Source organism: Myotis myotis, unplaced genomic scaffold (genome assembly GCF_014108235.1).
Source record: "Myotis myotis isolate mMyoMyo1 unplaced genomic scaffold, mMyoMyo1.p scaffold_m19_p_7, whole genome shotgun sequence".
Lineage (NCBI taxonomy): Eukaryota > Metazoa > Chordata > Mammalia > Chiroptera > Vespertilionidae > Myotis > Myotis myotis.
This window is the reverse complement of record NW_023416379.1, coordinates 23,907,784-23,922,793: the sequence shown is the minus strand read 5'-3', so window position 1 is coordinate 23,922,793 and position 15,010 is coordinate 23,907,784. Positions and strand designations below refer to the sequence as shown.

At 45.6% G+C, this 15,010-nt stretch overlaps 1 non-coding gene across 1 annotated transcript; it reads left to right on the top strand.

Annotated features, from left to right (window-relative positions):
- Positions 1-1,976: 1,976 nt before the first annotated feature.
- LOC118660933 lies at positions 1,977-2,083 on the top strand. Its single transcript, XR_004969097.1, has one exon. It is a non-coding gene; the product is annotated as a U6 spliceosomal RNA (small nuclear RNA).
- The last annotated feature ends 12,927 nt before the right edge of the window (positions 2,084-15,010 follow it).

The following is a 15,010-nucleotide window of genomic DNA, read 5'->3' as shown; positions in this document are numbered from 1 at the left end:
AAAAAGATTAAAACCACATCTGTCTAGATAAAGCAAACCATGTTTTCATGTCACTTTATAATAATAAGCAACATGACTAAGCATCCACATCTGTTATCCCCTTGTTTTTCTCCTTTATCAACAAATTTAAAAAAAACAACATGAAAGAAGTGAATCTTTAATCGAAAGAAAAAATAAAATGCCCCACCTTTTGCTTATTGATATTGGCAAACATATTGCTAAGCTCTAAACTCAAGAGAACTTACAATTACCTGAAGACCAAAATACAATAACAATATTCAAAATGCTTTGTCCTAGCTGGTTTGGCTCAGTGGATAGAGCGTCAGCCTGCGAACCGAAGGGTCCCGGGTTTGATTCCGGCCAAGGGCATGTATCTCAGTTGCAGGCGTGTGGGAGATTGTGTGTCTCTCTCACACCCGGAGTGGGTCAGAAAAAAAAGAATTCTTTATTACTTGCATGCCTGCCTCCACCCCAATAGACTCTTATTGCTTCAAAAAATAAAATAAGCTGCTGCTGCTTTGCTTAATATTATGGCTAGTTAAACTCTAAATTAATTTTCTTACTTTGTACTAAAAAGCAGAAAATATTCAGTGGATCTTCAAAGTATATAATAAAATGATTCTTAGAGTTTTATTTTTAACTGCTATTCATTATTTTGGTTTAGTTTATGAAATGTCTGCATTAAAAAGGAAATGTTCTGCATACCTTTGGTTGATTAATGACTCTCCTACTAAGAGGAGGGTCCTTCATCAAAGTCATGTGACAAATGAAATTCTAATGAGAAGCATTAATGTTTTCTGACTTCTAACAATGCTCCATTCATCAGGTCAGACTCATTTTTCTATTAAGCATGAAAGAAAGTATGACAAATGTGGAATCCTTTCCAAACCAGCCTTCTCTACCTCCAAAATGGCTTTACCATAAAACCTGAAATATTTCCTCTTTTTACAGAAGCAAGCAAGCACTAGTTTTATGAAAACCATGGCTGGGTATGTATGTGTATATAACAGTATAAAAGTATCCATGCCTTCCTTATTAATACTCTTTCTATACATTTGAATTTCTCCATTTAATTTTATTCTCCAGGTCCCTTTGCTTGAAAGGAAACAAGCTATCATTTGTGATGTGACTGGACAAGTCATTCCTTTAAAAACTGTAACTATTTTCCATGGGTTGTTTGGATTTCACGACATGAAGTATTATTATCCTCGATCTAATTATAGTGAAATACTCAATAACACTTTTAAAAAATAGGAATAGATTTTTAGTCTTTTTATGGTTATAAAAATACCTGTTAATACATGAAAGTACAAAAAAAAATGTATTTTAAAACAGTAAAAATTGCCCAAACCGGTTTGGCTCAGTGGATAGAGTGTCGGCCTGCGGACTGAAGGGTCCCAGGTTCGATTCCGGTCAAGGGCATGTACCTGGATTGCAGGCACATCTCCAGTAGGAGATGTGCAGGAGGCAGCTGATCGATGTTTCTAACTCTCTATCCCTCTACCTTCCTCTCTGTAAAAAATCAATAAAATATATTTTTTAAAAAAAACAACAGTAAAAATATAAAGTCACCCATAATCCTCTACTTTGAAGTACCTTGGTAAATATATTTTCATATATTTAATGCACATATAACTATATGAATTATATGAATTATTAAAATGGGGCCCTAATTTTCACTTAGTCAATAGAGCATGAATTTCTTTCATGACAATAGATATAAGCATAATTATCTTAATGGTTCACTAGTAACCTATTGTGTGGATATAGCAACATATATTTTTTATAATTTTATAGCAATGAAATTTAGAACATTTCAGGGTACATACCCAGGTTGCAGGTTCGATCCCTGGTCAGGGCACATATGGGAGGCAACGGGTCAATGTTTCTCTCTCTCTCTCTCTCTCTCTCTCTCTCTCTCTCTCTCTCTCTCTCTCTCTCTCTCCCCCTCTCTCAAAATCAATAAAAACATATCCGTGCTCACTTCAGCAGCACATATACTAAAATTGGAACAATACAGAGAAGATTAGCATGGCCCCTGTGCAAGGATGACACACAAATTCATGACGCATTCCACATTTTTTATGCTAAACGAAATAAGCCAGAAGGAGAAAGATAAATATTACACGATCTCACTCAATTGTGGAATATAATGAACAACATAAACTGATGAACAAAAATAGATCCAGAGATAACCTTGGAGGGAAGGTGTGTGTGTGGGTGGGGGTGGGGGGGTGTTAGAGATCAACCAAAGAACTTGTATGCAGGCATATAAGCATAACCAAAGGGCACAGACAGTAGTGTGTGTGTGGGGGGGGGGGGGGGGAGGAGGGAGCTGGCTGGGGAGAGGTCAATGGGGGAAAAAGGAGACATATGTAATACTTTCAACAATAAAGAATTTAAATTTTAAAAATACAATAAGTGTTTGATGAATGAAAAAATTAAAAAAAAAACACACACAAGCATATCCTCAGGTGAAGATTTAAAAAATTAAACTTTAGATCTCTAACAAACTCAATTTAAATAATGAAATAGGATAGAATGGAGAGGCACCTTACTCCTTTAGAAAGAATTTACCATAAAGAGACAAATGAAGTTTGAGGAAGTCCTCAAAAGGAGAACACTTTTTATTAAAATTTTAATTTCTTTTAAAATATTAAAAGGAAACTTTAATGTTGGAAACAACTAATTTACTACATGTACTAGGCTACTCCCTTAATTAAGTTTCTAAGGAGATATTTCTAAAAATTCTTGAATTACCTAATAGATTTACCACCTGGATCACTTATCCTTGCTGAGTTATAAGGACTCACTTATCTTTCTCTTTTTCCACCAGTTACTGTGAATTGAAGACCTATAGTGTATTACATTATCCTTTCTCCTATCAAAAACACCACAAAACGCTCTGATGCTTCAGGACAAGCACAGATGAGAAATACTATAAAAAGGGATAGATAAGAGCAACTGGCATAATTGAGGGATTGTGTGTGTGTGTGTTTTCTCCGTAGGCTCCAGAGCAGGGGTCCTCAAACTTTTTAAACAGGGGGCCAGTTCACTGTCCCTCAGACTGTTGGAGGGCCGAACTATAGTTTAAAAAAAAAGCTATGAACAAATTCCTATGCCCACTGCACATATCTTATTTTGAAGTAAAAAAACAAAATGGGAACAAATACAATATTTGTATTTGCATGTGGCCCGCGGGCCGTAGTTTGAGGACCCCTGCTCCAGAGTATTATTCTGTGCTAATGATTTCTGATTTTATCTTTAATTTTTGTTTATTTGTTTGTTTTGTTTTTACTCATGGAAAGGCAAACTAAACTTATAATATTACTTTAAGCACCAGCATATTAGAGCCCTTTTACTCTGTTCTGTATCTGGAAAGATAAACTGACCTAAGACCTTTTGCACTATCTGTAACTCTCCAGAACCAGTAAGGAAACCACAGAGAAAAAACACGTTTACGCACATCGGCACCACAATAAGACCACATAGGCTACAAGGTGGAAATAACAGGCTTGGTTTCAGTCCTGATGAACTGTACTTGCGATAGAAACATCCAAAAGCGTGGCCCTCCAAATAAAGCCTCATGAACAGCATTTAACCTGTAGTTAGCTGGCATGTTTTCTCAGCAACAAGTAATAACAAAAAGCTGAGCTTCCTGTCACCTGTACTGTATTTTTTTCTCCTGCAGGGATTTAATAGAGGTTTTACTATGAATTCTTAACTGAAATTAATAGCATTAATCTATTAACTATCAAACTGGCCACATCTATATTACCAACCTGGTCGCCTATAGACTCATCTCCTGTTCCCTGTGCAAGAATGACAATTCTGTTGTCTCTGCCATCTTTATGAGTAGCTAATAAAAACCAGTGTTACCAAGCAGTATGTAGTTGACCCATAAGTGAGGATGGAATCAGAGCCTAACCAGAAGGGTTATTTCCTGATTATTTTGTCTAGATAAAGCAATCTGTTTTGTACAATCTCTTTCTTGCACAGCCTGCTTCTTTGTTCTTGGCAGGCAGATCTGCCAGTTCCCCGGCCTGCGATCCTCTTTCACTGATTTTACACAAGTGGGTGCTGCTGGCCATTTGGGTCTTTATCTACTATAAAGGCACCAAGGTGTCCCTGTCATAGGGCTCGACTTTATTTCCTTCAAAGCATTCATCACTAACAGAAATATAAATATACTAGAGGCCCACTGCATGAAATTTGTGCACAGAGGAGGGGGTCCCCTCAGCCCAGCCTGTACCCTCTCCAATCTGGGACTGCTTGGGGGATGTCCAACTGCCGGTTTAGGCCTGATCCTGGGGCAGTCAGACTTCCCTCTCACAATCCAGGACTGCTGGCTCCTAACTGCTCACCTGCCTGTCTGCCTGATAGCCCGTAACTGGCTCCCCTGCCAGCCTGATCACCCCTAACCGCCTCTGCCTACCAACCTGATCGCCCCTAACTGTCCCCCCTGCTGACCTGGTCACCCCCAGCTGCCCCCCCCCTGCTGCCGGCCTGGTTGCCCCTAACTTCCCCCCCTGCCAGCATGGTCACTCCTTACTGTCCCCCCTGCCAACCTGGTCGCCCTCAAGAGCCCCCCCTGCTGGCTTGGTCGCCCTTCACTTGGTCAGGTAGAATAACTTGTTTAAAATTAAAACCTAGGCATTTATAAAATATGCTGTGTCAGCTTTATTTAGATTAGAATAAGTTTATTTCTATTTTATTGTTCTTTTTCATCTATTTCTCATAGGAGTAAAGGAGTGTCTCAGCCACAACTATTAAAACTTGACCCTGTGGTTTTTATGCCTCAGGCCAAACCAGGGAGAAATATACCAATTAAAAATGCTGGAGATGTTCCTATTCTTGCAAAATAGTACTACTGATTTCCAAATGGCTTTTCAAATGAAATTTAAAATAACCTGGGTTTCCTCTCGACTCCCTCATCATGTTTAGGTTTTCCTCTACTTTCATATGGAGCACACTTACAATTACTGTTTTAACATTCTTGTCTGCTAATTTTATCTAATTTCTGGATGATTTTCTGGGTCTGTTTTTTCTTTTCATCTGATTATAATCACATTTTCTTCTTTGCATGCCTGCTTAGTTTTGTGTTTGATGTCATCATTATAAATTTTATGTTTTCCTTTGCTGGGTTCTGTTGTATTCCTTTAAATAGCATTGGATTTTTTTTTTCTGATATGCAGTTAAGTTCCTTGGAATCAGGCAAATCAGTTTGTGGCGTGTTTTCAAGTCTTATTGGGGTGCATGTCAATATCGGCCTTTTGCACACAGCCAACTTATCCTTACAACTAAGGTGAAACTCTTCTGAGCACAGTATCCAATGCCCTTTGTATTACAAATTATTTCACTTGGATAGTGGAAACATGAACAGCCAGTTTGAGCTCTGAGAGTTTATTCTGCCTATTCTCTATGTGATGTGTTCCCACCCTTTAGCCCCATTTCAGTTAGCTTTACGGAGATCAGTATTTAACCAAAGACTTGTGCGAGATCTCTGCAGATCTCCAGAGCCCTGTCCTTATCTGCTGCTTCCTCATTGGTCCACCATCCTACAAATTCTAGATGACTTGGTCTTTGTGCACTTAAACCTCTTTCTCCTCAATTTAGCAAGCCCCCTGGTCTCTGATTGCACCCTCCCTAAGCTAAACAGTATATGCAATTGGAGATCTCATTTTTTTTTTCTTTAGGGCTCACAATCGTGTTATCTTTTGTCCATTGTTTTATTAGTATACTAGAGACCCAATGCATGAAATTCATGCAAGGGGCTCAGCCCTCACAGCCACGGAGGCTTGCCTCAGCCCTCGCAGCCACGGCTTCATCTGGAATGTCGTATGGTCTAATTAGCATATTACGCTTTTATTATTATAGACTAGAGGCCTGGTGCACAAAAATTTGTGCACTTGGGGGGGAGAGGGGGTCCCTCAGCCCGGCCTGTGCCCTCTCGCAGTCTGGGACCCCTCAGGAGATAACGATCTGCTGGCTTAGGCCTGCTCCCGGGTGGCAGAGGGCAGGCCCAATCCCTAGGTGCAGCCCCTGGTCAGGCTCAGAGCAGGGCCGATTGGGGAGTTGGGGCGCCGCCCCTGTCATGCACAGAGCAGGGCGGATTGGGAGGTTGCGATGCCACCCCCAGTCACGCTCAGGGTAGGGCCGATTGGGGGGTTGGGGCACCGCCCCCTGTCACACTTAAGGCAGGGTCGATGGGGAGGTTGCAGCGCCACCCCCTGTCATGCGCAGAGCAGGGCCAATCAGGGGGTTGGGGCTCTGTACACTGTCACGCACAGAGCAGGGTCGATCAGGGGGTTGGGGAGCTCCCCCGTGTCATGCACAGAGCAGGGCCCATCAGGGTGTTGGGGAGCACCCCCCTGTCATGCACAGAGCAGGGCCGATCAGCGAGTTGAGGAGCTCCCCCCTGTCACTCACAGAGTAGGGCCGATAGGGGAGTTGGGGCACCACCCCCTATCACACACAGAGCAGGGTAGATCAGGGGGTTGGGGCGCCACACCCTGTCACATTCAGGGCAGGGCCAATGGGGAGGTTATGGCTCTACCCCATCACACACAGAGCAGGGCCCGTGGGGGGTGGGGTTGGGGCGCCACCCTCTATCACCCACAGAGCAGGACCGATCAGGGGGTTAGGGCGCCGCCACTCTCACACTCAGGGCAGGGCCGATGGGGAGGTTATGGCTCTACCCCGTCACACACAGAGCAGGGCCTGTGGGGGTGGGGGGGGTTGGGGCGCCGCACCCTGTCACACACAGAGCAGGGCCGATCAGGGGGTTGGGGCGCTGCACCCAGTCACACACAGAGCCACAGGGTGATCAGGGGGTTGGGGAGCTCCTCCCTATCAGGCACAGAGCAGGACTGATCAGGGGGTTGGGTCGCCTTCCCCTGTCACGAACAGAGCAGGGCGGATAGGGAGGTTGTGGCCCCGCCCCCTGTACACACAGAGCTGCAGGGCGATCAGGGGGTTTGGGCGCTGCCCCCTGTCACGCTGATCCCAGTGCCGGGAGGCCTCGCGGCTCCGCTGATCCCAGTGCTGGGAGGCATATTACCCTTTTACTATATAGGATAGAGGCCTGGTGCATGGGTGGGGGCCGGCTGGTTTGCCCTGAAGGGTGTCCCGGATCAACGTGGGGGTCCCGCATGGGTGCCTGGCCAGCCTGGGTGAGGGGATGATGGCTGTTTGCATCTGGTCACACACCCTTCAGGGTGGGGGTCCCCACTGGGGTGCCTGGCCAGTCTGGGTGAGGGGCTGAGGGCTGTTTTCAGGCTGGCAGGTGACTGAAGCTCCCAACCGCTCCTTTTTTTCTTTTTCTTTTTTATTCTGGGCCAGCTTTAGCTCTGAGGCTTGGTTCCAGCTCTTAGGCCTTGGCTGCTGAAAGCAGGTATCTGGTTTGTTTGAGTTCTATAATTGAAACACTGTTTCAACTCCAGCTCTGAGATCCCGGCTGGCTGAAAGCAGGTTTCTGGGGTTTTGTTTAGCTTCTATATTTGTAACAATGTTTCAAACTGCAAGCTCAGAGGCCGGCAGCAGCAGGCGGGGAACGTTGGAGTCCTCCGTCACTGAAGCAAGCAAGCCTCATGTTCGCTTCAAGCTGCCTGGCTGCCAGCCGCATCTTGGCTGGCAGTTAATTTGCATATCGCCCTGGTTAGCCAATGGGAAGGGTAGCGGACGTTCGGCTAATTACCATGTTTCTCTTTTATTAGATAGGATGGTCTGGTTTTCTGTTTGCTTCAGGTGGAATATCCCTTTTACTCCATCTTGGATGGAAGGGGAAGGGACACATAAAAAGCATTAAAATTGTGTTCAAAAGCTTTGTATTTGCATTGACTCTATTTCAGTGGTGAAATGCAGGAATAGTAAAAGGCACAATATTTGAATGCCAGGAAAGTGAAATACATTGAGAAACAAGAAACAGTGATATGCTTTTTAAATCATCCCTTCAAACATCCTAGCATCTAGAAAAAACATATCTGGGTGTGTTGGATCTAATTTTAATTTTTTTAATTTATTTTTTTATTTTTTTAATATATATATTTTATTGATTTTTTACAGAGAAGGGAGAGGGATAGAGAGTTAGAAACATTGATGAGAGAGAAACATCGATCAGCTGCCTTCTGCACACTCCCTACTGGGGATGTGCCTGCAACCAAGGTACATGCCCTTGACTGGAATCGAGCCTGGGACCCTTGAGTCCGCAGGCCAACGCTCTATCCACTGAGCCAAACCGGTTTGGGCATGGATCTAATTTTAGTTGTTTAAGGGAATGAGGATATTTCCTATAACTCTTTTTCCCTTTAGTCAAATGACACTTTTCCAAACTCTGCATCCCTACTAATTAGGGAAATCATTTTGAATCAGAAAAAACAATTATTTCAAAGAGACTTAAAATGAGAAATCCTGCCCTACCTGTATTTTCTCCTCCTAGAAGGAGAAAGGGTTTTCTAGGAAGTCACTTTAGTTCCATCTTCCTCACAGAATCAAGTAACTGTTCCACATTGACAAAAGAAATGTCATTAATATAATATTTCTGTCCTGTCTAGTTTGCAGTGCTCCTCTCATATTAAAGTTGCTTTCTAAAAGCAATGCATAATTTCTGCCTCTTTCAACTAGACTGGAAATTTCATACTTGTGAATTACCCAAATTTACACCCCAGAAACTCTTAAGTGCCTACATATCCCCAAAGAGTCATTAAACTCACCAGCATTTGCTCCTTCTCGCCAAACCCTTGATGTACTCATCACTCTGCTGATCCATCTCTATATTTGTTCCAGGATAAGAGATGCTTTGAGAGGCGCTCAGCTCTATAAGTCTGTTGGCCAAAATAGTGCCATACTGATGGTTTAGTAGTAACCAATGTGGGATAGCACTTACCCTCGTGGCCTCGTTGTTGCTTTTTAGTATGGTTTTAAATGTGCCAGAGCATTTCATTTTTCCCACAAAAATCCCACATGCACAAGATGGCCAATAATGTTTGTTCCTCTTCAATTGCAACCAACCCATATATATTAAAGCCTAATATGCTAAGTGACCGACCATTCTGTCGACCTCTTGGTTGACCACTTGACCAGTTGCTATGATGCGCACGGACCACCAGGGGCAGGTGCTCCAACCAGTAGGTTAGCTTCCTACTGGCGTTCAGCTGATCGGGACTGGGTAAGATGGGCCAGGCACACCCTGGAGCCAACCTCCCTCGGTCCCTCCCCAGGTTCTAAAATGTTTTTTCTAATTAATTTCCTTTCAATGTGCATGAATTCGTGCACTGGGCCTCTAGTAGAAAAATAAAAACAAAAGAATTCTTTTTTTTTTTTTTAATATATTTTATTGATTTTTTACAGAGAGGAAGGGAGAGAGATAGACAGTTAGAAACATCGATGAGAGAGAAACATCCATCAGCTGCCTCCTGCACACCTCCCACTGGGGATGTGCCTGCAACCGAGGTACATGCCCTTGACCGGAATCGAATCCGGGACCTTTCAGTCCGCAGGCCAACGCTCTATCCACTGAGCCAAACCGGTTTCGGCTACAAAAGAATTCTTGTCTCTCAAAAATAAAAATTAGAAGATGGGAACACAGAAAAATTGTAAGGATTACCAAAAACTAAGCTCAGCATAATGGAAATCCTAAATTACAATTATTAAAAGGAAATCAAGTAGTATAACCCTAGTTGTTTTATACAAGTAAATATAATTCAAGTATACTTCAATAAATGACGAAAGCAATTAAAGAACTATGCATCAATAAAATAGTTTGTTTTAAAAGATGAGTTAAATACAACCACCATCACGCCTCAAATTCACAAGATTTGTTATAATTTTAAGTAAATTACTAATGGCCTGGGGTACGAAATTCATGCACATTAAAAGGGAATTAAATAGTTGAAATATTTTAATATTGCTATTTGCCCTTTCTCTATAATAGAAGTGTCAGAGATGAAAGAAAATTAGTAAAATGTATATGAAAATCTCCCTCCTGTCAGAATCTGGGGCACACCGCGGGACCCAGAGTCAAGTCCCCACCCACCCATGTGTGCGAGACACAGACCCGGCTAGCCCTACCCCCGTCAAGCCCCACAGAGTTTGGGGCGCAGCCTCAGGTCCCCTGTCAAGCCACGCCAGGCAGGGGGCACAGCCTCAGGTCCCTTACCCCGGTGCCAGGGCAGGGGGCATGGCCTCAGTTCCCCCAGCTCCGGCGCTTGGGTCGGGGCACAGCCTCAGGTCCCTCACCCCCGGTGCCAGGGCAGGGGGTGTGGCCTCAGATCCCCGGGCCCCGGTGCCAGAGTGGGGTGTGCAGCCTCAGGTCCCCTGGCTCCGGCGCTTGGGTCGGGGCATGGCCTCAGCTCCCCCAGCCTGGCCTCAGGTCCCCCGGCCCAGGTGCGAGGGTGTGAGGGATCAAGGGCATGATGACCATTTACATATTAGCTCTTTTTTATATAGGATTACATTGATTATCAAATTATTTCTTCAAAGTGAGTGTCAATGTAAATTTTAAACAAAGTGAGGTATCTTAAATTATGAAATATGAATTAGTAGTAATCTTACTAATAGATGAAATGCACTTTAAAATACTTTAAAAAGTGGTGAAATAATTTATTTGCTTAAGTTGTATAAAGCAGTTGCTCTCTGTTTCATCAGAATAGGGGAACCAAGTAGAAGGTTCATAGGGCAAACATGTTTGCATTGTTGGGCCATTTTATTGACCTACTGTAAAGTGACTGGATTTTAAAATGAGACAGTCCTTGGTTCCATTACTGACATTATTTCCTGAGAATGATACTTGGCATGTAATTGGAGCTTAGTAAATATATGTACAACTAGAGGCCCGGTGCACAAAAATTTGTGCACTCGGGGGAAAGGGGGACCCTCAGCCCGGCCTGTGCCCTCTCGCAGTCTGGGACCCCTCGGGATATAACGACCTGCTGGCTTAGGCCTGCTCCCGGGTGGCAGAGGGCAGGCCCAATCCCTAGGTGCAGCCCCTGGTCGGGCTCAGAGCAGGGCCGATTGGGGAGTTTGGGCACCGCCCCTGTCATGCACAGAGCAGGGAGGATCGGGAGGTTGCGATGCCACCCTCAGTCATGCTCAGGGTAGGGCTGATTGGGGGGTTGGGGCACTGCCCCCTGTCACACTCAAGGCAGGGTCGATGGGGAGGTTGCAACGCCACCCCGTCATGCACAGAGCAGGGCCAATCAGGGGGTTGGGGTGCTGGCCCCTGTCACTCACAGAGCAGGGCCCATCAGGGGGGTTGGGGCTCTGTACCCTGTCACGCACAGAGCAGGGTCGATCAGGGGGTTGGGGAGCTCCCCCCTGTCATGCACAGAGCAGGGCCCATCAGGGGGTTGGGGAGCTCCCCCTTTTACTCACAGAGTAGGGCCGATAGGGGAGTTGGGGCACCACCCCCTGTCACACACAGAGCAGGGTAGATCAGGGCGTTGGGGTGACGCACCCTGTCACACTCAGGGCAGGTCTGATGGGGAGGTTATGGCTCTACCCCGTCACACACAGAGCAGGGACCATGGGGGGCGGTTGGGTCGTTGCCCTCTATCACCCACAGAGCAGGGCCAATCAGGGGTTTGGGGCGCTGCCACTGTCACACTCAGGGCAGGGCTGATGGGGAGGTTATGGCTCTACTCCGTCACACACAGAGCAGGGCCCGTGGGCGGGGGGGAGGGGGGGGGTGGCGGGGGGGGGCTGGCTGGTTTACCCCGAAGGGTGTCCTGGATCAGGGTGGGGGTCCCCACTGGGGGGCCTGGCCAGCCTGGGTGAGGGGATGATGGCTGTTTGCAGCTGGTCATACCCCCTTCAGGGTGGGGGTCCCCACTGGGGTGCCTGGCCAGTCTGGGTGAGGGGCTGAGGGTTGTTTTCAGGATGGCGGGTGACTGAAGCTCCCAACCGCTCCTTTTTTTTTCCTTTTCTTTTTTTATTCTGGGCCAGCTTTAGCTCTGAGGCTCCAGCTCTTAGGCCTCCGCTGCTGAAAGCAGGTTTCTGGCCTTTGTTTACCTTCTGTATTTGAAACAATGTTGCAATCCTGCTGGCTGAAGCCCGGCAACTAAAGCAGGTTTCTGGGGTTTTGTTTTGCTTCTATATTTGTAACATAGTTGCTTAGAGTTGCAGCTCAGAGGCCGGCAGCAGCAGGCGGGGAACGTTGGAGTCCTCCGTCACTGAAGCAAGCAAGGCTTATGTTAGCTTCCAGCTGCCTGGCTGCCGGCCACCATCTTGGCTAGCAGTTAATTTGCATATTGCCCTGATTAGCCAATGGGAAGGGTAGCGGTCGTACGCTAATTACCATGTTTCTCTTTTATTAGATAGGATGAGTAAAATAATGAACTGGGCAATTAACATACCATGTCTTTTCCATAAAATTGAGGCAATATTAATTAATTCTCAGAGTAATTATGAGAATAAAATTGTAGATAAGTGCTTCTGCCATGGTATATGCTTTCTGGTAGCATCAGCATCTGATAAAAAACTTCACTCCTTGTGAAGGCCCATCTCCTTTAGCGTTTGTATTCCTTCCTCTCTATCTGCCATTTCCACATCAGTCAAATGATTTCTCTAGTTAGGGTCTAAGATTCTTACAAGCAGCAAGTTTGTTCCATTGTCTGGGATGTTGCCAGAGTGTTAAATCCTATGCTCCATGAGAGCACACCAAGTCAGTAAGTTTTTGTTTGTTTGTTTGTTTTTTTACTGTCTAACTTCTGGGCTCCATAGATTAAGCCTTGTCAAAATCCAATCACGACTGTACTCCCTGAGCTCTACCGGTACATGTTAAGTAATTTGTGCCACTCCATAGGTGCGTTCTTTTCTATCTTATCAGGCCCAGCACATCCACAGTAGGGTTGCATTGGGATTTAACCTCAGTTACCAGCTTGATAACCTGGAGAGAGGGTAGGTGCATTCCTGAAGGGAACACTTGTTGCCATGGGGGAGAGGCTTTTGCATTATCTTCCAACAATGAGAAATGATAGTCCTTAATATGGAGAAAGGAGCCATCTCTGTAAGTTCTGAGCATCCTGAGGACCTGTAGACCCCAAATCCCCAGGGACATTCTCCCAGTTGTCTCCATTCCCTTCCCAGGGTCCCAGGACCTGCTTTGGCTGAGCATTTAAGCCCCTCTGAGGCTCTGTGACTTTCCAGATTCCTGTGTCTACTCCTTGGCTGGGTATGGCCCTCCCCTATAGAATATAATGTCTTATTTGTAAGCTTCCCCAAAGCCCCTCTGATGCTCAGTCATTGGCCTGGAGCAGCCTGGCGGATCCGTGGCCTAAGCATTCACAGGAATAGTCACTGAAGGCTACCCCCATGCTCCCTATAGCTGGCGTTCTCAAAGGAGCTCAGAGCAGTGCATGTCTGTGGCCTCCACACTTGGTGTGTTTGAACACATTGAGAAATGGCAGGTGATCTTCAGTCCTCTCGGGGACTTTGGGAATAAATTGATGAGCATATAGAAAACTAAATGTAATAAAGACAGTAAGTAGGGAAAATGAAAAGCTGTATAAGAAAGAAATATGATCCTGATAAACTATGATTCAGTGGTGAATTATAACTGAATAATTATAAGAAGAAGATAATTTAACCAAGAAAAATATACCAAGAAACTAAGATGGCTGCATAGATAAACACAAAACAGACATCATCCAGAACTACAGGAAGGCTGGCTGAGTGTAAATTCTACAACTAGAAGGAAAGAAAAGCACACTGAGAGCCAGAGGAGCTGCAGAAGTAAAGTGCAGAGGTAGGGGGCTCGCGCGCGCGGAAAGGGGCTGGCACCTGAGGACGCGGCTGTCTTTTTTAATCCGGAGGGAGTCACAAGCTCCCAACGGCTCTGAACTCTGGTTCCGGAAAGTCTCTGGGGACCCAGGACTCATACGGGGAGAAACTGGACTGTCTGGCAGCGGGCGAACTTGAGGGCGGCTTTCCCTCAGAGGTGCTTGCAGCCGTTACTGGGACACTGAGACTCGAGACTCCTTAGGGCAGGGCTGAGGATCCGCCATAGCTGCTTGCTCTGCCCTTTGATTCCTTGAGACCCCGCCCCACCCAGGCTGCAGCAGAGGCTTTTGCATATGAATGCCCCGGCCCTTTGCAACCTGTAATTACCTAACTGCAGCCTGGCCAGACAGACCCAGAACTTCCAAGAGAAGGCCCAAGGCCCCACAGCGGCTTGCATTGCTTCACAGCTAAGCCTCATCAGGGCACCTCCAAACTCCAAAAAAGGAAGGGGAATCTGCAGTTCTCTTCGTAGTTCCTGCTGTGTAACCTCAGGCAGAGGCTAAATTAGCACCTTCTTAGATCCAAGAGCCACTGTACCCAGTGGTCAGAGGGGGACCATCCAGATCACAACTCCTCAGATCCACAAGGGACACACTCAGGGTGCAGTCTCAGTGAGCACCAAAGCCCCACTGAAGTAAGTCTTGCCCCAGAAGGGTGTCTCCAGCACAGAAGTTCTCCCACTGCAGACACAGCTGATTCTCACTGCCAATTGCCCTGGAGGTCAATTCCTCCCAGTGATCCTACAACAAGACTGTGCACAAAGCCCACAAGGGAGTGCACCTAGAGTGTCCACCTCAGGTAACTGGGGAGGCTGAGCCACTGGGCCCTACAGGACACCTAGCACACAAAGCCACTCTATCAACACAGGGAAGCAGCCAAAATGCGGAGACAAAGAGACAGGTCACAAATGGCAGAAATGGAGGAAAGCAAACGACTGGATATAGAGTTCAAGGCCACGTTAATAAGGTTTTTCAAGAATTTTATGGAAACCGCCGATAAATTTAATGAGTCCCTCAATAAGTATAGTGAGACCCTGGAGGACATGAAAAAGGACCAACTAGAAATTAAGCATACACTGACTGAAATAAAGAATAATTTACAGAGATCCAACAGCAGACAAGAGGATCCCAAGAATCAAGTCAAAGATTTGAAATACAAAGAAACAAAAAATACCCAACTGAAAAAGAAAAAAGAAAAGAGATTCCAAAAATATGAAGATAGTGTAAGGAGCCTC